At 55.6% G+C, this 19,016-nt stretch overlaps 1 long non-coding RNA gene across 1 annotated transcript; it reads right to left on the bottom strand.

Moving 5' to 3' along the window:
• Positions 1-17,206: 17,206 nt before the first annotated feature.
• LOC138421560 (uncharacterized) lies at positions 17,207-18,798 on the bottom strand. The gene is made up of 2 exons (XR_011249538.1): positions 18,364-18,798; positions 17,207-18,066 (listed from the first exon to the last, which is right to left on the bottom strand). It is a non-coding gene; the product is annotated as an uncharacterized lncRNA (long non-coding RNA).
• Positions 18,799-19,016: the final 218 nt, after the last annotated feature.

Genomic DNA, 19,016 nt, shown 5'->3' on the forward strand with positions numbered 1-19,016 from the left:
CAGATGAGTATAGTAAATCTGCTACAAACGAGTGAGTTCCCTTCCAAGAGCACATTAGTACGTCCAATGTGTTCGTAAGTCCAGCAAAGTTAGCCCAGGGGCCCAACGGACACAATTGGCTATGTGGTACTATACTGTAGTGGATTTGGAAGACTTTCCACACAAATAATACATGAAAAAAAAAAGCACGAAGAAATAACAAAAACATTTTTAATCTTACAGCACAGCGCTTTGAGAAGTAGAGTAGTCCAGGACAACAGCGGGCACCCAGGGGCTGGCACCCGTGAACAGGCAAGAAGGGTCACGGACTAGAGGAGGGGGCGGGGGACAGAGCAGCAGATCTGAAGGGTCGTCAGCAGTGGGCACGGAGGGCCAGCCGCAGCGGCACTCACGCCGAAGTCGAAGGCATAGGTTTCAGTCCCTTGCTGTGTTCAACCCTATCTACTGTCTTGAAAAAGTAATCCAGTGATGTCTGGGTAGCAGCGCTTTTTTTCTCGCCATAAATGACACCCTACCTAGCGCTGGGCTGTGTTCTGAACGGCTGCTACAGTCTTCTGTACCATTCTCCTATTCAGGTTCTATGCCTTAAAAACCAGCAGTGCCTCCTCAGATTCCTTGCCATTTCCTGTGTCCTGAACCTCTTTGGTTCTTCAGTTACTTCTGAAGAACTGAACCAGCTGCTTCTGGACATCCTGCGCTTGAAATAAGGGTCCTGAACCACCCCACGCCACTGCCGTTGTTTGCTCGCCCAGTCGTGTCCGACTCTGCGGCCCCATGGACCGCAGCACGCCAGCTTCCTCGGTCCTCCACCATCTCCTGGACTTTGATCAAACTCACTTCCATCGAGTCGGTGCTGCCATCCAACCATCTCATCCTCTGTCATCCCCTTCTCCTCCTGCCTTCAATCTTTCCCAGCATCAGGGTTTTTTCCAGTGAGTCAGTTCTTCGCATCAGGTGGCCAAAGTATTGGAGTTTCAGCTTCAGCATCAGTCCTTCCAGTGAATATTCAGGATTGAATTCCTTTAGGTTTGACTGGTTTGATCTTGCGGTCCAAAGGACCCTCCAGAATCTTCTCCGGCACCATTGTTCGAAAGCATCAGTTCTTTGGAGTTCAGCCTTTTCTATAGTCCACCCTAACTGCGCAGCTTCTGTACACAGGACTGTAAAGACACAAAATGCAGCCACTTGTGGGTGACACGGGCACGTGACCGTGAATCCAGACAAGTGAGCTGACTTGCGTGATTGCACGCGCCGACACACATTTGCATCTTCTAAATCTCACAACCTGAAGGCTCATATGTAGGGGACTTACTGTACTCACTAAAAGTTAGTCTGTCAAAAAGATGAGCTCCGTGTTAAAATGTGCAGAGGTGGCTTCCCTGATGGTCTAGTGATTAAAGAATCTGCCTGCCAAAACAGGGAACACGGGTTTGACTCCTGGTCCAAGGAGATGCCGCATGCGTGGAGCACTAACCCCGTGCTCCACAGCTATAGAGCCTGTGCCCAACAAGAGACGCCAGTGTGGTGAGGAGCCCTCAGACTGCAGCAAAGAGCACCCTGCTCACCGCAGCCGGAGACAGCTCACAGCAGCACCCAAGGCCCAGCAGAGCCAAAGCTGAAACGTAAATACATGAGCACGTCTCTTGAAAAGCTTTAACAATTGGTACAGCCTCTAAAAGCAAATAAAATAAGATGCACAGAGGCTGACTGTGAGTGTCCATCACAAGCCTTACTGTGTGCGAGCTAGTCCTCGGCTTCATAAGGCCCCCACTACTCCTGAAAGCATGCACGATCCTTCAAAATGTACCCGCCGATGCTGGCTCTCACTTCAGCTCTCTGGGGTCCAGAAGGCTGGAAGCAATCCTTGTTAAAGCTCTCAGCTGCTTCCCTATTTTCCTCCGCCCCGAGTCCTGGGCCTCTGACCCAAACACCCTGCAGAGTCCTGGGGGCTAGGGGCCAGGGGAAAACAAAGGCTTTCTTGGGAATCTGTTCTTAAGTTTAAGCTCCGGCCAGGAACTCATTCTTTGTCAACGTCTCCACAACACCACCATGTTGAGTCAATTAAGGGAAAAATAGAGTCGCCAGCCCACATGGGGCTTCTCTGTGGACTGAGCTGATGGGCTGTAGGACGTGACTGTGGCCCTGGACGGTCCATTCCGACCTGTGTACCTTTGAGGTCATTTGGGCCCATGTTTTTCTGCCAGTTCTCAGCTCAGGAGGCGACGGGTTGGCTGCAGGAGTCTCCTCCACCTCTAGAGCTGCAGGGCGGCCTCCCCGTGTCCCCTAGGCGAGGAGGAGATGGCCACACTGCCTGTCACCTGCTCCCTCGCCTGGTCTGTGCTGGGCGATGCCGCCTGCCCAGGTGAGGCAGGCCAGCCCTCTGTGCCCTGTTCTCCTGCAGAGAGGTTGGCAGACCCGAGCCTGCTCCCTGCCATCAGTCCACCGGGGCCCGGAGCTTGGGTGAGGCTGGGGCCTCCCGCAGGCCTAGCCCTGACGGCTCACTGCTCCCCTGAAGTATCTGCCGGGTCCCTGCTGTGTGCAGGGCACTCGGCTGCTGTGGGGGCCTTGGGGAGGCAGCTCCTGTTGTGAAGTTCTGGAAGCCTAGAGGGGAGGGAAAGTGACATGGAAGTCATTCAGTCATGTCTGACTCTTTGCGACCCCACAGACTATAGAGCCCATGGAATTCTCCAGGGCAGGATACTGGAGTGGGTGGCCTTTCCCTTCTCCAGGGGATCTTTCCAACCCGGGGATCGAACCCAGGTCTCCCGCATTGCAGGCGGATTCTTTACCAGCTGAGCCAGGGAAGCCCAGAGAGGAGGGAAGTAAGATGTAAACAGGAGAGAGAGAAGGGCGGGGGCTCCTGGGCGGCACCCCGAAGAAGGAAGAGGACCCCCCCCAGCCATCGCTGCCTGCACCCTGCAGAGCCTCTCGTCCTCCCTGGGTCCTCCCTCCCACCCCAGAGCCTCTCCCGACGATCTGGGGCCCGAGAGGCTGCTCCCAAGACCCAGCAGAGCCAAAATTAAAATATAACCCATGAAACCACGGAGGACTCGGGGCCCCTCCCCCAGCATGTGCGCCTTCTCACGAGAGACCACGAAGGGTCAGGCTGCAGCGAACCCTTCCCAGCCGGACCACGAGCCTTAACCAGGTGTCCAGCTGCCCTCCTCTGAAGCCCTTTCTCCTCACACTAGAGGCTGCAGACTCATCACCCGGATGGCTCTCTCCACCCAGATCAGCGTCAGCCAGGCCACCGGGATAAATACAGACCTTCAAGCAGCTGTATTAAAGAAATCAGAAAGAAGTGGATGATACTAATGCTAACAGTACGTGTTATTTAATCCCAGGCACCCTCCGCCTACAACAGCGAACGTTGTTGCTGAGCTGCCCTGCGTCCGGGCCTGGCGCCTTCACACCTGCAGCGCCTGTTTCCGCAGGGCTGGCTCCGGGTGCCCGCAGGCCTCCAGGTCAGCCGCTGCACTCTCACCCCGGGTCCCCTGAGTCAGCTTCGATGCTGCACTTGGCCTACATGGCCAGTGGGGAGACTGTGTCAGAGCAGTCCCTTGTGGGATCAGGGTCGGGGGGACATTCGGGGCCCAGCGCGGGACAGGGGCCATGTGGTCAGGACTGGCGAGGACCCAGACTTTCTGCCCTGGGACCCAGAGTCCCATGTGGGTGGTAGATACCCAGCTCTGAGGGCAGATGCTGTCCTGGGCCTGGGGAGACCACTTTCCCTGCCCCTGGGGAACACCCGTCATGCCCAGGCCACAGGCCAGCCTCCCGGGGACCCCCACGCACCTTGTCCACCCTCAGGACACTTTCCCTCTGGCCTCGTGCTTGTTCATTGAAAAGAAGGATTGCTCTCCAGGAGCTCCCTGGGAAGTCTCGAGGGGGCTGAGCGACCCGCACTGCCCTCTTTGACCTGCTGCAGTGTGAGGGGGAGGAGGTGAGGGATGATGGCAAGGACAGAGCAGGCCTGGAGGGTGGGGTGGGGGGTGGACTCGGCCCCCAGGTAACAGGAAACGCTGCCCTCCAGCTTCTCCCCAGGAGGTTGGGCGGTGAGACGGTGGGTCTGAGTGACCAGGGCCCCAGGCAGGGGGCAGGGGCCCCGTCCTGATCACTGGGGAGGATTGTCCTCACCCTGTCCTCTCGGCCACAGCGTGACCCCCAGAGGACTGAAGTCACACAATAGGCCACCTCCCTGGATCTAGAGAGATGGGGGTCGCAGACCAGGGGGCTCCTCCAGTGGCAGACAGACTTCCCCAAACCTTCGTGGCCTTACCTTCAGGAACCCCACCAGGTTCTCATGCTGAAGATCCAAAACCATCCCCTCTGGGTGCTGAAGAACGGTAGCGAGACAGCCCAGAGAGCCAGTCTCCACGGAGGATGAAGTGTGATCACAGGGTTATGGGTGCCTGCCACTGGCCACCACACCATCGGGGGCCCACTGTGACCCAGGGGTCATAGCTGAGGAAGCCGCAAGATGCAGACTCCACACAAGGAAGGGCTCTGGGGACCCCAGTGAGCAGGGGAGATGGACGTCAGGGCCTGGGAGGGGCTGCAGCCAGAGGGCCGTGAGTCTCGCAGGAAAGGCCCATTCACCGCCGTTCCCATGGCCCCATGCTGGTCTGTCTGCCAGCAACTCAGTGCAAGGCGGGAAAGGTCCGAGGGAAACACAGTCAGGAGAGCAACTGAGCCATCAGAGCCAGACCCAAGAAGATAGAGCAGAGACTTGAGGACCTTGAGAAGAGGATTCAGAACACCCGTGATGACCCATGAAGGCGCCAGTGAGAAAACGGACAAGATCACAGCACACGGGTAGGGTCAGCAGAGACAAAACTCTCAGAAAGGTCCCTAGGAAATGCTAGGAGTCAGCCGCTACAGGAACAAAGACAGGCTCAGCAGTAGTCACCACGGCGAAGGAAAAGTCGCTAAGCTAAAGTTGCTAAGTCGCCTGAGCTAAGGCGGCTGACATCACAGAGAAAGGAGGACAGGACACCCAGGGGGCCACAGGACAGTCCACCCACAGGTCACCCACAGGACAGTCCAGCAGCGCAGCAAGTGTGCCCCTGGGGCCCCGGGAAGACACGGGAGAGCGGGCAGGGAGGAGAATTTGATGCAACAACCGCTGGAAACTTTCCAGAAGTAATGACAGGCACCAAACCACAGGGGCAGGAAGCTCCTGAGGGCGCAGCAGAGAGAGTAAATCCCCCACATCCACACGCAGACACATCCCACGTGAACGGGGGGAGACAGAAGGGACAGGGGCTCGTGGTGAACGGAGGCGGGGGGTGCTTGCCTCTGCAGGGGCGCAGCCTTCTCTCCAAGACAGTGAAACAGGAGGGGAAGGGAGCCGTACCTGGTGGTCTTCCTCCAAAACAGGGAGCCCAAATCTGATGCCAAAACACTCAGACCAGTCATACTGTAGGGACGGCTACGAAACACCTGGCCCATCTCCCTCGAAGCAGGCCACGTCTGAGAAGCTGTCACGGCGGAGAGACCCAGTGCTGGGTCATCCCGGACAAGGTCCTGGGACGTTCGGTAAACACTGAGGGAGTCTGAAAACACCGTGGACTTTGGAGAATAATAACACCCAGTGTGGCCGGCAGGCAAACACCCGCACTAGCCCACGTGAGGCACTAGCTCAGGGAAACGGTGCCTGGCCCAGGGATTCTCGGTGCCACCTCAGCAGCTTCCCTGTAACTTCAGAACTATTCTGAAATTAAGTTTCTTTTAAAGAAATAGAGAGTGAGTGAGAAAACGGTGGAAGATATTGACAGAGAGATGAGTGTGCGCAAAAAGACACACACGGAAATTCTACAGGTGGAAAGCACAGTGAACAAGCAAGAGGTGAAAGCGTGTTTAAGGAGACGCTCCCCCCTGAAGGCAATCTGAGAGTGTGAGGGGGCTGGAGGGGGCACTGGGTTGGGGGGCAGGTGCTAGGGCCCTGGTCCAGCCGTGTGAGGCGCCCCCATCTGGAAATAATCAGGTTAGCTCTCCCTCGGCTGGCATCCAGCTGGGCCCCACATTTTCTGGGCAGGCCCCACATTTTCTGGGCGGCCCCCAGACCCGCTGGCCCACAGGGACCAGAGAGCTCCCTGCCCCAGACGTCACCTGCCCCCTTCAGTCAGGGTTCCCGTGGTTCCCAGGTCAACTCTGGGGAAGCAGCTGCTTCGCCCCTCAGCCCAGGACACGGGCATCCCTCGTGGAGGTTCCGCAGGGCCAGCTGGCCCGGCCACGTCTTGGGCAGAGGCCCATGCCCTGATGACCTCGCAGGCTTCCCCAGCCCCAGCCTCCCGTCCTCAGCCGCCCAGAGCCCGAGGTGCCTGTTCCAGACAGGACTGAGGCGGGGTGCCCAGATGGCACGGCTCCTGGACTGGCCAGCTAGGGTGGGGTGTGAGCTCGTGGGGGCGGCTTCCACAGCCCAGATGCGAGCCCCTGGTGACCGTGCCGTCCCCACCTCCCGAGCGTCAGGGGCAAGCAGAGACCCCTGGTTCCGGGTGCAGGAGAGCCTCAGTCAGGGGGCAGAAACCTCCCACCCGCATTCCCCACCCTGCAGCTTGTGGTAAGTCATCGCCCTTGGGTGGCACAGATGCTTCAAGACCAGCCCTGCCCAGGCCAGGCTCTTGACTGTGTGACCCCAGAAAAGTCACTCAGCGTCTCTGGACCCCACTGTTACCAGCAAACCGGAGTGTTTGAACTGAAAAGGCCTGTGGTGACCTCAGGGTCATGAAGAGGAGGGCTGGAGAGGGCCTGGGTCCCCACGAGGCAGCACTGCTACAGACAGCACCTTCGAGGTCACGGAACTCGGAGCCCAGGGCTTCGGGCCGGGTCCCCGCTGGTCGTGCCTTGGTTGTGGGAGGCCTGCCCTCGAAAGCTCAGGCGGGGGTCAGTGCCCCCGTGCTGGTCTGGACTCTGTGAGCCCGACACCTGCCTTCAGGAGCAGGCAGCTGGACCCTGGGACGGCTCGGGGTGGCCAAAGCTCGAAAGGCTGGTCACTGTGGGGGCCGCACCCCGGCCCAGGCCCTGCCCTTCACCTCCCCTGCTGGCCTCCGCACCTGCCCACGGTGAGGGCACCCTGAGGACAGAGGCCCTGGCGAATCTGAGTCTGAACGAGGCAGAAAGGACACGTGAACGGAGGCTGGCATGCAGAGCCTGAGGAGCTGACGGCTTCAGGGCAGCCGGCAAAGCCAGCAGAGAGAGGCACAACCCAGACGCCAGCCTCCCCGGGACTCAGGAGGAAGGGGGACCCCGCCGGGTCGACACAGACCGAGCTCAGAGGCTGAGCCTTCCCAGATGGAGGGGCCCATTCAGTTAGAAACGGCCTTGAGGGGGCTTCCAAGGTGGTCCAGCGGTTGAGCGCCCCCTGCCAGTGCAGGGCACAAGAATTCGATCCTGGACTGGGAAGACCCCATGTGCCTCGAAGCACTGAAGTGCACACACCACGGCCCCTGAGCCGGTGCTCCGGAGCCTGGCAACCGCTGACGCCGGGGCCGTGGAGCCTGGGCTCCACACCGAAAGCCGGGCACTGCCTCTAGAGGGGAGCCCCGGCTCCTCACAGCTGGAGCTCGCAGAGACCTGGCGCAGCCACAACAACAACAACAACAACAAGGGGCCCTCCTGGATGTGTTCGGGGGAAGAGGCTGCGAACCGTGCAATTAGAAACGGGAGGCTGCTTTCCTGGTGCGTTTCCCTGAGCCGCGGCCGCTTGGGGTGCCAGGTGGCTGGAGGGCTGGCGGGGCGCGGGGCAAGGGCGCGGGGCGCGGGGCGCAGAGTAGGGGCCCTCGCACAGCCCAGCCCCCGTCTGGTCGTGTGTGCCCACGTTCGCGTCTCTGAGCGGCCGTCTCCCCAGGAGGAGCAGGGTGGCCCAATCCCCTGGATTGGCCTGTGTGGATGCAGGGCCTGGGCTGACTGAGGCGGCCCTGAGGCCCGGGCGATCTGAGGCCCATCCACACATCCTGCTTCACGCAGGCCAGCTGTGAGCGGGCCAGATGCTGGACACAACCACATGCCCCACTGACAGTGGGGGGGGGGGGGCGACGTGGTGTGCAAACCACGCCCCGTGCCAGCTGTGGTGCAGGGTGGGCAGGGCGCCAGTGCTGGGGGCAGGATTCCCATGCAGCATTTTTCATCTGATGTCTGGCAGGAGATGGACAATGTGGGCAAGTGAGGCCAGGCCCACCCTCCCGCCTGTGTAGAAAAGAAGGGGAGACAGGCTCGGAGGGTGGGGCCGCCGTGCCCCCGCCCAGGGCCAGAGCAGAGCCCACGAGGCCAGCGCCTCCATGCCGCCCGAGGCCCACGCGCCCTGGTCATGCTGGGCTCGGCCGCCAGCCGCCATGTCCACTCACACCCCTCCCTGGCCTCCAGTCTCCGAGGAGCGTCCTGATAACAGGCTGACCGGCCACGCCAGCAGTGCTCTGTGTGGCGAATTGAGGAGAGGGTGGACTCCCCGCTTGTGGAGGCTGACGAGGGACTAGTGGCTGGGGGTCAGTGGGAGTGTCCCTGGATGCCTCCGTCTCAGCTTCAGCAGAGACCTGCCCCCCGGACCCCCAGGTCTGTGCCCCGATTCCTGGCTTAGAGCTCGCACTTTCCCGACAACCCGAGCTCACATTCTGGTCCTGGCACGCAACCCTTTGACCTGTGTTCACACAGTCACTTTGCGAAACTTTCGAAAGAAAGACGCTCTAAATTTTGGTCAAGACCGCAGCCTCCTTCCTCTCTATGCTGGCCTCCAGGTCACCGCCGGGGGCCCTGGCCGGGCTAAGACCGTGGAGGTGGGGCGGGGGCACCGGCCATCTGTCAGGGGCCCCGTTTAGCCCAGACACCTTCCTGTCATCCTGGACACAGGCCAGCCATCGTGGGATGGCCGGGAGTCCCAACATGGATCAGCGTTGTTATGAAAAGAAAACCCTGGGTCAAACAAAACACAGGTCACGCCTGGCGTGTCCACCCCTGGAAGCTTTGACACCTGTGTGCTGACTGGAGCTGCCCCCTTGAGCCCAGCACGGCTGTGGGCCGTGACTCCCGCCCCCCGGGGGCAGGTCACGATCACTCCGGGTCCCCGTGGGCCCACCTGGTTGTCAGCGCTGGCGTAGAGGCCTCCGTGTTGGGCGCTGCTGCCCTCTGACTTTGCCCCTTTGCCCCTTTGCCCCACCCTTGCCTGGCTGGGTTGGAGGCCCCTGGGTCCCTGTGATGCTCAGGTGGCCTCCGAGAGGCTTCAACTCTGGGAGAGCCTCTGCCAGGGGAACGCGAGGCCTGGGGTCTCCAGGCTGAGCCCTAAAAACTCTCCTGCCTGCTCAGGGGACCCCAAACGGCCTTCTGTTGCCCCTCAATGTGGGAGGATGGCAAGCTCCTGAGAACCCTCCGCCCCCCTCTCCGGGAAGCCGACCAAATTGTTTTCCTGGAAGCAGTTCCCCTCTCAGCCCTGCCTCCCGTGGTCCCTGCTTTCTGGACTCACCCCGAGCCAGAGAAGGAATTCGTCCTTCCTGAGGGGACCTCACAATGGGCCTGCGCTCCCGCAGACACAGCGGCAGGGAGCCCCGGGAAGGCTGCAGGGAGTGGGGGTGGCGCAGAACCAGTGCGGGGCCTGGCGTCCCACCCTCAGCCAGGGAAGCTTGTTCTCACTGCTTCCACAGACGGGGCTTTCAGCAGAGACAGCTCTTGAGGGAAACTTCCTGGAGTTTCTAAAGTCTGAGACGTGCTGGATGAATACGAGTGGCCGTGTTCTGGGCCCAGAGGAAATCTGGCTCCTGACCCTAAGGTCCTCACTGTTGAGGGTCTGCTGGAGTGGGGTCCCCTGTGGGGGTCGCTGTGTGGGTTCGCTGGAGTGGCGGGCGCAGCCCCTCTCCCCAGGCTCTCTGAGTGGAACAGCCACCCCCGGGGCTGTAGTGAGCCTCTGTCGGGCAATAGGTCACACATCCGCTCTGATCTGGCCCCCAGGTCACCACCGGGGGCCCTGGCCGGGCTCTGTAAGATTGTGGAGATGGGGGTGGGGGCACTGGCCACCTGCTCAGGACCCCGTTTAGCCCGGACGCCTTCCTGTCATCCTGGACATGGGCCACCCCCCCGACCGGCACTGCGGGACACCCCCCCCCCAACCAGGGCCTGCGTGCACAGGGAGCCTGCAGTGAGTGTGGCCGCACTGTGGTGGCTGCACAGAAGCGAGCAGCCGCATGACGGGCACACGTCCGGCCCAGGACGCCGGCCGGAGGGGTCAGCAGCCACAAGAGGAAGGGAAGGAGCCGCTTTCTCAAGACAAACACGGGGGGGCCCAGAGGAGCCGAGCCTGTCAACCGGTGTGGCCCCCTCCCCCTGAGGGCACACCTCCCTGGGGTCCAAGCTCTGCCCTCCGCCCCCTGGGGCACACCTCCCTGGGGTCCAAGCTCTGCCCCCCCACCCCCACCCCCTGGGACACACCTCCCTGGGGCCCAAATCCAGCTCTGGCTCTTCCTGTCTGGCAGCCTCAGGTGGTTATTCCATCTCAAAAGCCATGTCTTCCTCTGTGTGTGTGTTCAATACGTTACCCAGACCTCCACCCCCAGCTCCCTCATGCCCACCACAATAGGTTTGCCTGGAGTCGGGGAAAGGATAGACACAGGGGCCACCCTGGCCTGGGGGTTCTGGGGGTCCTGCCCCCGCCTCCCTGTGGGCCTGGAAGCCAGCACTGAGGTGGGGGCAGGTGGGCCCCAGGCGGAGCAGCTCAGCCCCTGTGGACAGACGCTCCAAATTTCAATAGCAGGACAGTCGACAGAGTAGGCTGGACTCTGCCCAGAGAAGAGTCAAGGCCCACATGGCCCTGGTTCTGAAGCCAAGGAGACTTTCCTGACCGCAGAGGCACAGAGCCGCCCTCTGGAGGTCAAACGGAGGGCGTCACCTCAGAGTACGAGGTGACCCACCCACGAGCCCCTTCACTGGAGCCCATCTTGGCTGAGAGACAGGCACACACCTGGGAGGACCCTGAGATAAACCAAGTATCCAAGTATGGACTCAGAACCGGGCAGAGCAGGAGGACTCTCAGAGGAGACCCAGAAGTGGACCCAGAACCGGGCAGAGATGGAGGACAGGAAAAACCATAGCCTTGACTAGACGGACCTTTGTTGGCAAAGTAATGTCTCTGCTTTTGAATATGCTGTCTAGCTTGGTCATAACTTTCCTTCCAAGGAGTAAGAGTCTTTTAATTTCATGGCTGCAGTCACCATCTGCAGTGATTTTGGAGCCCCAAAAAATAAAGTCTGACACAGTTTCCCCATCTATTTGCCATGAAGTGATTGGACTGGATGCCCTGATCTTTGCTTTCTGAATATTGAGTTTTAAGCCAGCTTTTCCACTCTCCTCTTTCACTTTCATCAAGAGGCTCTTTAGTTCTTCTTCACTTTCTGCCATAAGGGTGGTGTCATCTGCATATCTGAAGTTATTGAAATTCTCCCAGCAATCTCGATTCCAGCTTGTGTTTCATCCAGCCCAGCGTTTCTCATGATGTCCTCTGCATATAAGTTAAATAAGCAGGGTGACAGTATACAGCCTTGAATTACTCCTTTCCCAGTTTGAAACCAGTCTGTTGTTCCATGTCCAGTTCTAACTGTTGCTTCCTGACCTGCATAAGGATTTCTCAGGGGGCTGGTGTGATGGTCTGGTATTCCCATCTCTCTAATAATTTTAGTTTGTTGTGATCCACACAGTCAAAGGTTTGAGTGTCGTAAATGAAGCAGAAGTAGACGTTTTTCTGAAATTCTCGTGCAACTGAACACCCTTCTTTGCCCAGTGCCTACAAAAATGAGCACTCAGTGAACAGAGGAGTAAGGTTTAAAGTCATAAATTATAACCGAGGTGACAGAGAAAGAAAAAACAACTTCAAAAATGATCGTCCATGTGCTTGAGGCTAAAGTTCCAGTCATAAATAATTCAGAAAGGTTTCCAGCCATAAACGGTAAACCAGGTGTTAGGAAAAGGGTTCTAGTCGCCGATCAGAAGTAAGGTGATAGTGGTCTCCTGCCAAAACATACCCCGGTAATGGAGAAAACCAATGTCCAGTCAAAAGGGCAGCATGGCTGGTGGAGGGAAAGTTTGCCGGTTGTGAACAGATGAACTCAGATGACAAAGATTTCCTGTCAAAAGTGTTACCTCAGGTGATAGAGACCGAAGGCCTCCGAGTGTAAATGGTAATGTAATTGAGACCAAAAGTTTTTCAGTAACAACAGCTCCGGTGGCGGATACGAGTCCACTCACAGTGATAACCCAAGCGCTAGAGAAAGTAGGTTTCCGTCATAAATGCGAAGGCAGGGGACGGATGGAAAGGCTACTCAATGATGAACGAAAAATCTCGTGATGGAAAAGGTTTCCTGCTATAAATTATGATGCAGACCTTGGGCAAAGAAAAGTGTCCACTTGCAAATGATAATCCAGGTCATGAAAAATACGTTTCCTAACCACAAATGAAACCAAGCCATGCCCCGGGACCACCCAAGACGGGCGGGTCATGGTGGAGAGGCCTGACAGAGCGTGGTCCACTAGAGAAGGGAACGGCAAGCCACTTCAGTATCCTTGCCTTGAGAACCCCATGAACAGCATGAAAAGGCAAAATGATAGGATGCTGAAAGAAGAACTTCCCAGGTCAGTAGGTGCCCAATATGCTACTGGAGATCAGTGGAAAAATAACTCCAGAAAGAATGAAGGGATGGAGCCAAAGCAAAAACAACACCCAGCTGTAGATGTGACTGGTGATAGAAGCAAGATCCGATGCTGTAAAGAGCAATATTGCATAGGAACCTGGAATGTCAGGTCCATGAATCAAGGCAAATTGGAAGTGGTCAAACAGGAGATGGCAAGAGTGAATGTTGACATTCTAGGAATCAGCGAGCTAAAATGGACTGGAATGGGTGAATTTAACTCAGATGACCATTATATCTACTACTGAGGGCAGGAATCCCTCAGAAGACACGGAGTAGCCATCATGGTCAACAAAAGAGTCTGAAATGCAGTACTTGGATGCAATCTCAAAAACGACAGAATGATCTCTGTTTGTCTCCAAGGCAAACCATTCAATATCACAGTTATCCAAGTCTACGCCCCAACCAGTAGCGCTGAAGAAGCTGAAGTTGAACGGTTTTATGAAGACCTATAAGACCTTTTAGAACTAACACCCAAAAAAGATATCCTTTTCATTATAGGGGACTGGAATGCAAAAGTAGGAAGTCAAGAAACACCTGGAGTAACAGGCAAATTTGGCCTTGGAATGCAGAATGAAGCAGGGGAAAGACTAACAGCATTTTGCCAAGAAAATGCACTGGTCATAGCAAACACCCTCTTCCAACAACACAAGAGAAGACTCCACACATGGACATCACCAGATGGTCAACACCGAAATCAGAGTGGTTATGTCTTTGCAGCCAAAGATGGAGAAGCTCTATACAGTCAACAAAAACAAGACCAGGAGCTCACTGTGGCTCAGATCATGAACTCCTTGTTACCGAATTCAGACTCAAATTGAAGAAAGCAGGGAAAACCGCTAGACCATTCAGGTATGACCTAAACCAAATCCCTTATACAGTGGAAGTGAGAAATAGATTTAAGGGCCTAGATCTGATAGATAGAGTGCCTGATGAACTATGGAATGAGGTTCATGACATTGTACAGGAGACAGGGATCAAGACCATCCCCATGAAAAAGAAATGCAAAAAAGCAAAATGGCTGTCTGAGGAGGCCTTACAAATAGCTGTGAAAAGGAGAGAGGCGAAAAGCAAAGGAGAAAAGGAAAGGTATAAGCATCTGAATGCAGAGTTCCAAAGAACAGCAAGAAGAGATAAGAAAGCCTTCTTCAGCGATCAATGGAAAGAAATCGAGGAAAACAACAGAATGGGAAAGACTAGAGATCTCTTCAGAAAAATTAGATACCAAGGGAACATTTCATGCAAAGATGGGCTCAATAAAGGAAAGAAATGGTATGGACCTAACAGAAGCAGAAGATATTAAGAAGAGGTGGCAAGAATACACAGAAGAACTGTACAAAAAAGATATTCACAACCCAGATAATCACGATGGTGTGATCACTCACCTAGAGCCAGACATCCTGGAATGTGAAGTCAAGTGGGCCTTAGAAAGCATCACTACGAACAAAGCTAGTGGAGGTGATGGAATTCCAGTTGAGCTATTTCAAATCCTGAAAGATGATGCTGTGAAAGTGCTGCACTCAATATGCCAGCAAATTTGGAAAACTCAGCAGCGGCCACAGGACTAGAAAAGGTCAGTTTTCATTCCAATCCCAAAGAAAGGCACTGCCAAAGAATGCTGAAACTACTGCATAATTGCACTCATCTCACACGCTAGTCAAGTAATGCTCAAAATTCTCCAAGCCAGGCTTCAGCAATACATGAACCGTGAACTCCCTGATGTTCAAGCTGGTTTTAGAAAAGGCAGAGGAACCAGGGATCAAATTGCCAACATCTGCTGGATCATGGAAAAAGCAAGAGAGTTCCAGAAACACATCTATTTCTGCTTTATTGACTATGCCAAAGCCTTTAACTGTGTGGATCACAATAAACTGTGGAAAATTCTGAAAGAGATGGGAATACCAGACCACCTGACCTGCCTCTTGAGAAATCTGTATGCAGGTCAGGAAGCAACAGTTAGAACTGGACATGGAACAACAGACTGGTTCCAAATAGGAAAAGGAGTGCGTCAAGGCTGTATATTGTCCCCCTGCTTATTTAACTTATATGCAGAGTACATCATGAGAAACGCTGGACTGGAAGAAGCACAAGCTGGAATCAAGATTGCCGGGAGAAATATCAATCACCTCAGATATGCAGATGACACCACCCTTATGGCAGAAAGTGAAGAGGAACTAAAAAGCCTCTTGATGAAAGTGAAAGAGGAGAGTGAAAAAGTTGGCTTAAAGCTCAACATTCAGAAAAAGAAGATCATGGCATCCGGTCCCATCACTTCATGGGAAATAGATGGGGAAACAGTGGAAACAGTGTCAGACTTTATTTTTTGGGCTCCAAAATCACTGCAGATGGTGACTGCAGCCATGAAATTAAAAGACGCTTACTCCTTGGAAGAAAATTTATGACTAAGCTAGATAGTATATTCAAAAGCAGAGACATTACTTTGCTGACTAAGGTCCATCTAGTCAAGGCCTTGGTTTTTCCTGTGGTCATGTATGGATGTGAGAGTCGGACTATGAAGAAGGCTGAGTGCCGAAGAATTGATGCTTTTGAACTGTGGTGTTGGAGAAGACTCTTGAGAGTCCCTTGGACTGCAAGGGGATCCAACCAGTCCATTCTAAAGGAGATCAGCCCTGGATGTTCTTTGGAGGGAATGATGCTGAAGCTGAAACTCCAGTACTTTGGCCACCTCATGTGAAGAACTGACTCACTGGAAAAGACTCTGATGCTGGGAGGGATTGGGGGCAGGAGGAGAAGGGGACGACAGGGGATGAGATGGCCGGATGGCATCATGGACTCGATGGACGTGAGTTTGAGTGAACTCCGGGAGATGGTGATGGACAGGGAGGCCTGGCATGCTGCGGTCCATGGGGTTGCAAAGAGTCGGACACGACTGAGCGCCTGAACTGAACTGAGGGCGTCTGTTAAGACTGAGCGCCTGGACTGCACTGAGGGCGTCTGTTAAGACTGAGCGCCTGGACTGCACTGAGGGCGTCTGTTAAGACTGAGCGCCTGGACTGCACTGAGCTGAATCACCAATGATTAGAGAAAGAAGGACTTCCCGTCAGAGGTGGTAACTCAGGTGATTGAAAAGAAGGTGCCAGTCATAAGCTAAAGCTTGGCAGATTTTTAGATGTCAGTGGTATCTCAGTAATAGATAAGGAAGGCTTCCAGTCATAAGTAATGAGTCAAGTAATGGAGAACAAAGATTTCCTGTCATAAATCATAAATTAGTTCCTAAAAAAATAAGGTTTCTAGCCATAAGATACCTCAAAGTGTCTCCAGTCACTAATGATAACTCAGCAGATAAGAAACAAAGTTTCCAGTCACCAATTTTACCCAAAAGAGATACCTACAAATAAGGAGGGTCCAGTCACAAATAATAACATGGTCACAGAAAAAAGTGCTTCCATCAAACATCATAATCAAGATATAGAAAAAGAATCCGACTCATAAATGGAATTTTAAGGGAACGACAGAGGTTGAGATGGTTGGATGGCATCACCGACTCGATGGACGTGAGTCTGAGCAAGCTCCGGGAGATGGTGATGGACAGGGAGGCCTGGCGGGCTGCAGTCCTTGGGGTTGCAAAGCGTCGGACACGACTGAGCACCTGAACTGAACTGAACTGAACTGATAAGGTCGTAAGTTTCCCAGTATCACACGATGACTCAGGAGACAGAGAAAGAGGCTTCACGTCATAAATGAACAGTGAAGTGATGGAGAAGGGAAAACCGCAGTCATGAAGGGTGAAACACACAAGAGAAAGAGGGTGATATAGAGGATTCCCAGTCACAAAGGAAAAGTCAGGTGACAGAAAAGAAAGTTTCCCAGCCGTAAATGATCACTCAGGTGAGACAGAAAAATTCTGTCATCAATGATGATTTGGGAAATAGAGAAAGAGGATCTCCAGTCCTAAATGGTAACCGTCAACAGTGGTTGATGACAGAAAACTTTCTACGTTTACTTGATTACGCAGGTGATAAAGAACGATCCAAGCCGTAAAAGATAAACCATGTGATGGAGTGTTTCCAGTTGTGAATAATCACTCAGGTGACACAGAAATCTATCAGGTGAGAGAAAATGAAAGCTTTTCAATCAAAACTTGTAACTCAGGCGATAGGGAAAAATGCTTCCAGGTTTAGGCCATAATTCATAGGCTAGAAAAGAGGGTTTCACAAATGAGAACTTATAGAGAAAGGTTTCCAGTCATGAGTAATCATTCAGGTGATACAGAGAGAGGGTTTCTAGTCCAAGAAGAGAACTGAGGTGATAGAGAAAGAAGATTTCTGGTCACAAATAAGGCGGGAAAGAAGGTTTCCAATAACTAATGATTCAGGTGACAAAGAAAGTGTTTCACTAATAAATGGTATGTCAGTTGAGAGAAGGAAGCTTTCCAGGCCTAAATGTTGCCAGGTGATAAAAAAACAAGGTAGCTTGTCATAAGTTATGGAGAAAGAAGATTGTTCGGCCATAGATGGTCACTCAGGAGGGAAAAAAATTCAGTCACGAACGGCAATGAGCCAATAGAGAAACAAGGCTTCTAGTCAGAAACGGCAACCGATGTTATAAAAAGCCTTCCACCATAAACAACAACTCGGGTCACAGAAGAAGACTTTTCGTCACAAAGGTAACAGGGGTCACGGGCAGGAAACATTCCGGCCTTGTGTGGCGACTCAGGTGCCGGGACAGAAGGGGTCCTGTGGGAAATGAGGGTTCGTGCGCCAGAGGAAGAAGGGAGCAGTCACAAACGGCAGCTCAGGCAGCAACGCTGAGGCTGCTGCTCGAAACTAGTGAGAGAGGAAAGCCTGCACCAGGAATGGTGGCTCAGGAGGTGGTGGAGGACGGCTGCTAGCCACAGCGTCAACGCCGGGGGCGGAAGAGAAGGTTCAGCCACAGACGCTGAGCCGGGAGCCGCGTAAGAGCGGCTTCCGACCCCAAGTGGCAACTCCAGGGACTCAGGGCAAAGTTCCCGTCGCAAATGGTCACCCAGGTAACATGAAATGACTCCAGTCATAAAACCCAAGTCGGGTGACACGGAAAGAAGTTTCCTGGTCATAGATCCTAAGTCAGGTGGTCCAGACGGAGGCTCGCCCACCACAGAGGCACACCGGGTGACAGGGAAGGTCATTTGCAGCCACAAGCAGCCCAGGGGACATGAAATGGAAAGCTTCCTGCCCCTCTGAAGTGATGATTCTCTGGAAAACAGTTTCACGTTGTGAATAACGTCAGGGGACAGAGGAAGGAGGTTTGCGGTCAGTAATCAGGACTCGGGCGACTGGGGACGAAGTCTCCTCGTCCTAACCGAAGGCCGGAGGAGACAGGCTTCCAACAGCAGAGCCGACGGCCTCAGCAGGACGGCCCGGGGCACGCGGTGCCGGGGACTGCCAGGGCGAGCGCCACAGCTCTGGACGGTAAGGAGTTAGGGTCAGAAATCAGAGCTCAGGGGATGGAAAACCCCCCTCCCCACCCGAAAGGACGCTTCAGCCGGGAGCAGGGCTGCCGCGGGGACAGGAGCCCCCTCCCCGGGAGCAGCCCCCTCGCTGGGGCGAAGAAGCTGCCAGGCGGGAGCCACAGCCTCCGCAGCAGGGCCTCGGCGGTTGTCGGCTCTCCCGGGGCCTTTCCGCCCCGCGTCGCCTCCGCGCTGGGCAGAGGGGCTGTGGCTCAGCACGTGTTTCCTCCGTGGCATGACCCTGACGCTCACCCTTGCGGTCCCTGTCACCTCGGCCTCCGGGTTGTCCTGCCGGGGACGGTTGCTCCGTTGGGCCGTGTCCTCGGCCTCTCTCGTAGGTGCCCCTGCCCGCGGAGGGGTCGGACCTGAGGCCTGTGTGCTGGGCCGGGGACTCAGCAGAAGCCGGGCGGGCAGCACCCCACCCCTGGGCGTCCCAGGCTGGCACTCTGGCCCCTTTCCCGCCCATGCCCACCCAGAAGCCTGCCCCCGTGGGAGGACAGCGTGCCTCCATCCTGAACCCAGGGCCCAGCCGTGGGCACCTCGGGCTTTCAGCCATGGCCCAGAAAGTGCCCACAAGCCTGTGCCCGCCTCTGGTTGGGGGCCCGGGTGCGACCCCTCCTCCTACCAGGCCCAGCCCCAACCCAGAGTGAGCTGGCACCGAGGCAGCGGTCAGAAGAGCCACGCCCCACCACTGCCAGGCATGCGCGCTCAGACCTCTGTGGGGCCTGGACGCGTGCTGGTGTGTGTGGGCGGGCCTACCAGGCCGGGGCGGGGACGCAGCCAGGCGGCTGCCTCTGCGGACCACTCCTCTGCCCGGAGGCCCCTCCTGTCCATCCCACAGAGCAGCGCTGCCCCCTGGTGTCCGTGGACGGCGGCATCAGACACCACCCCCCCCCCACTCTGGG

Source organism: Ovis canadensis, chromosome 16, assembly GCF_042477335.2.
Source record: "Ovis canadensis isolate MfBH-ARS-UI-01 breed Bighorn chromosome 16, ARS-UI_OviCan_v2, whole genome shotgun sequence".
Lineage (NCBI taxonomy): Eukaryota > Metazoa > Chordata > Mammalia > Artiodactyla > Bovidae > Ovis > Ovis canadensis.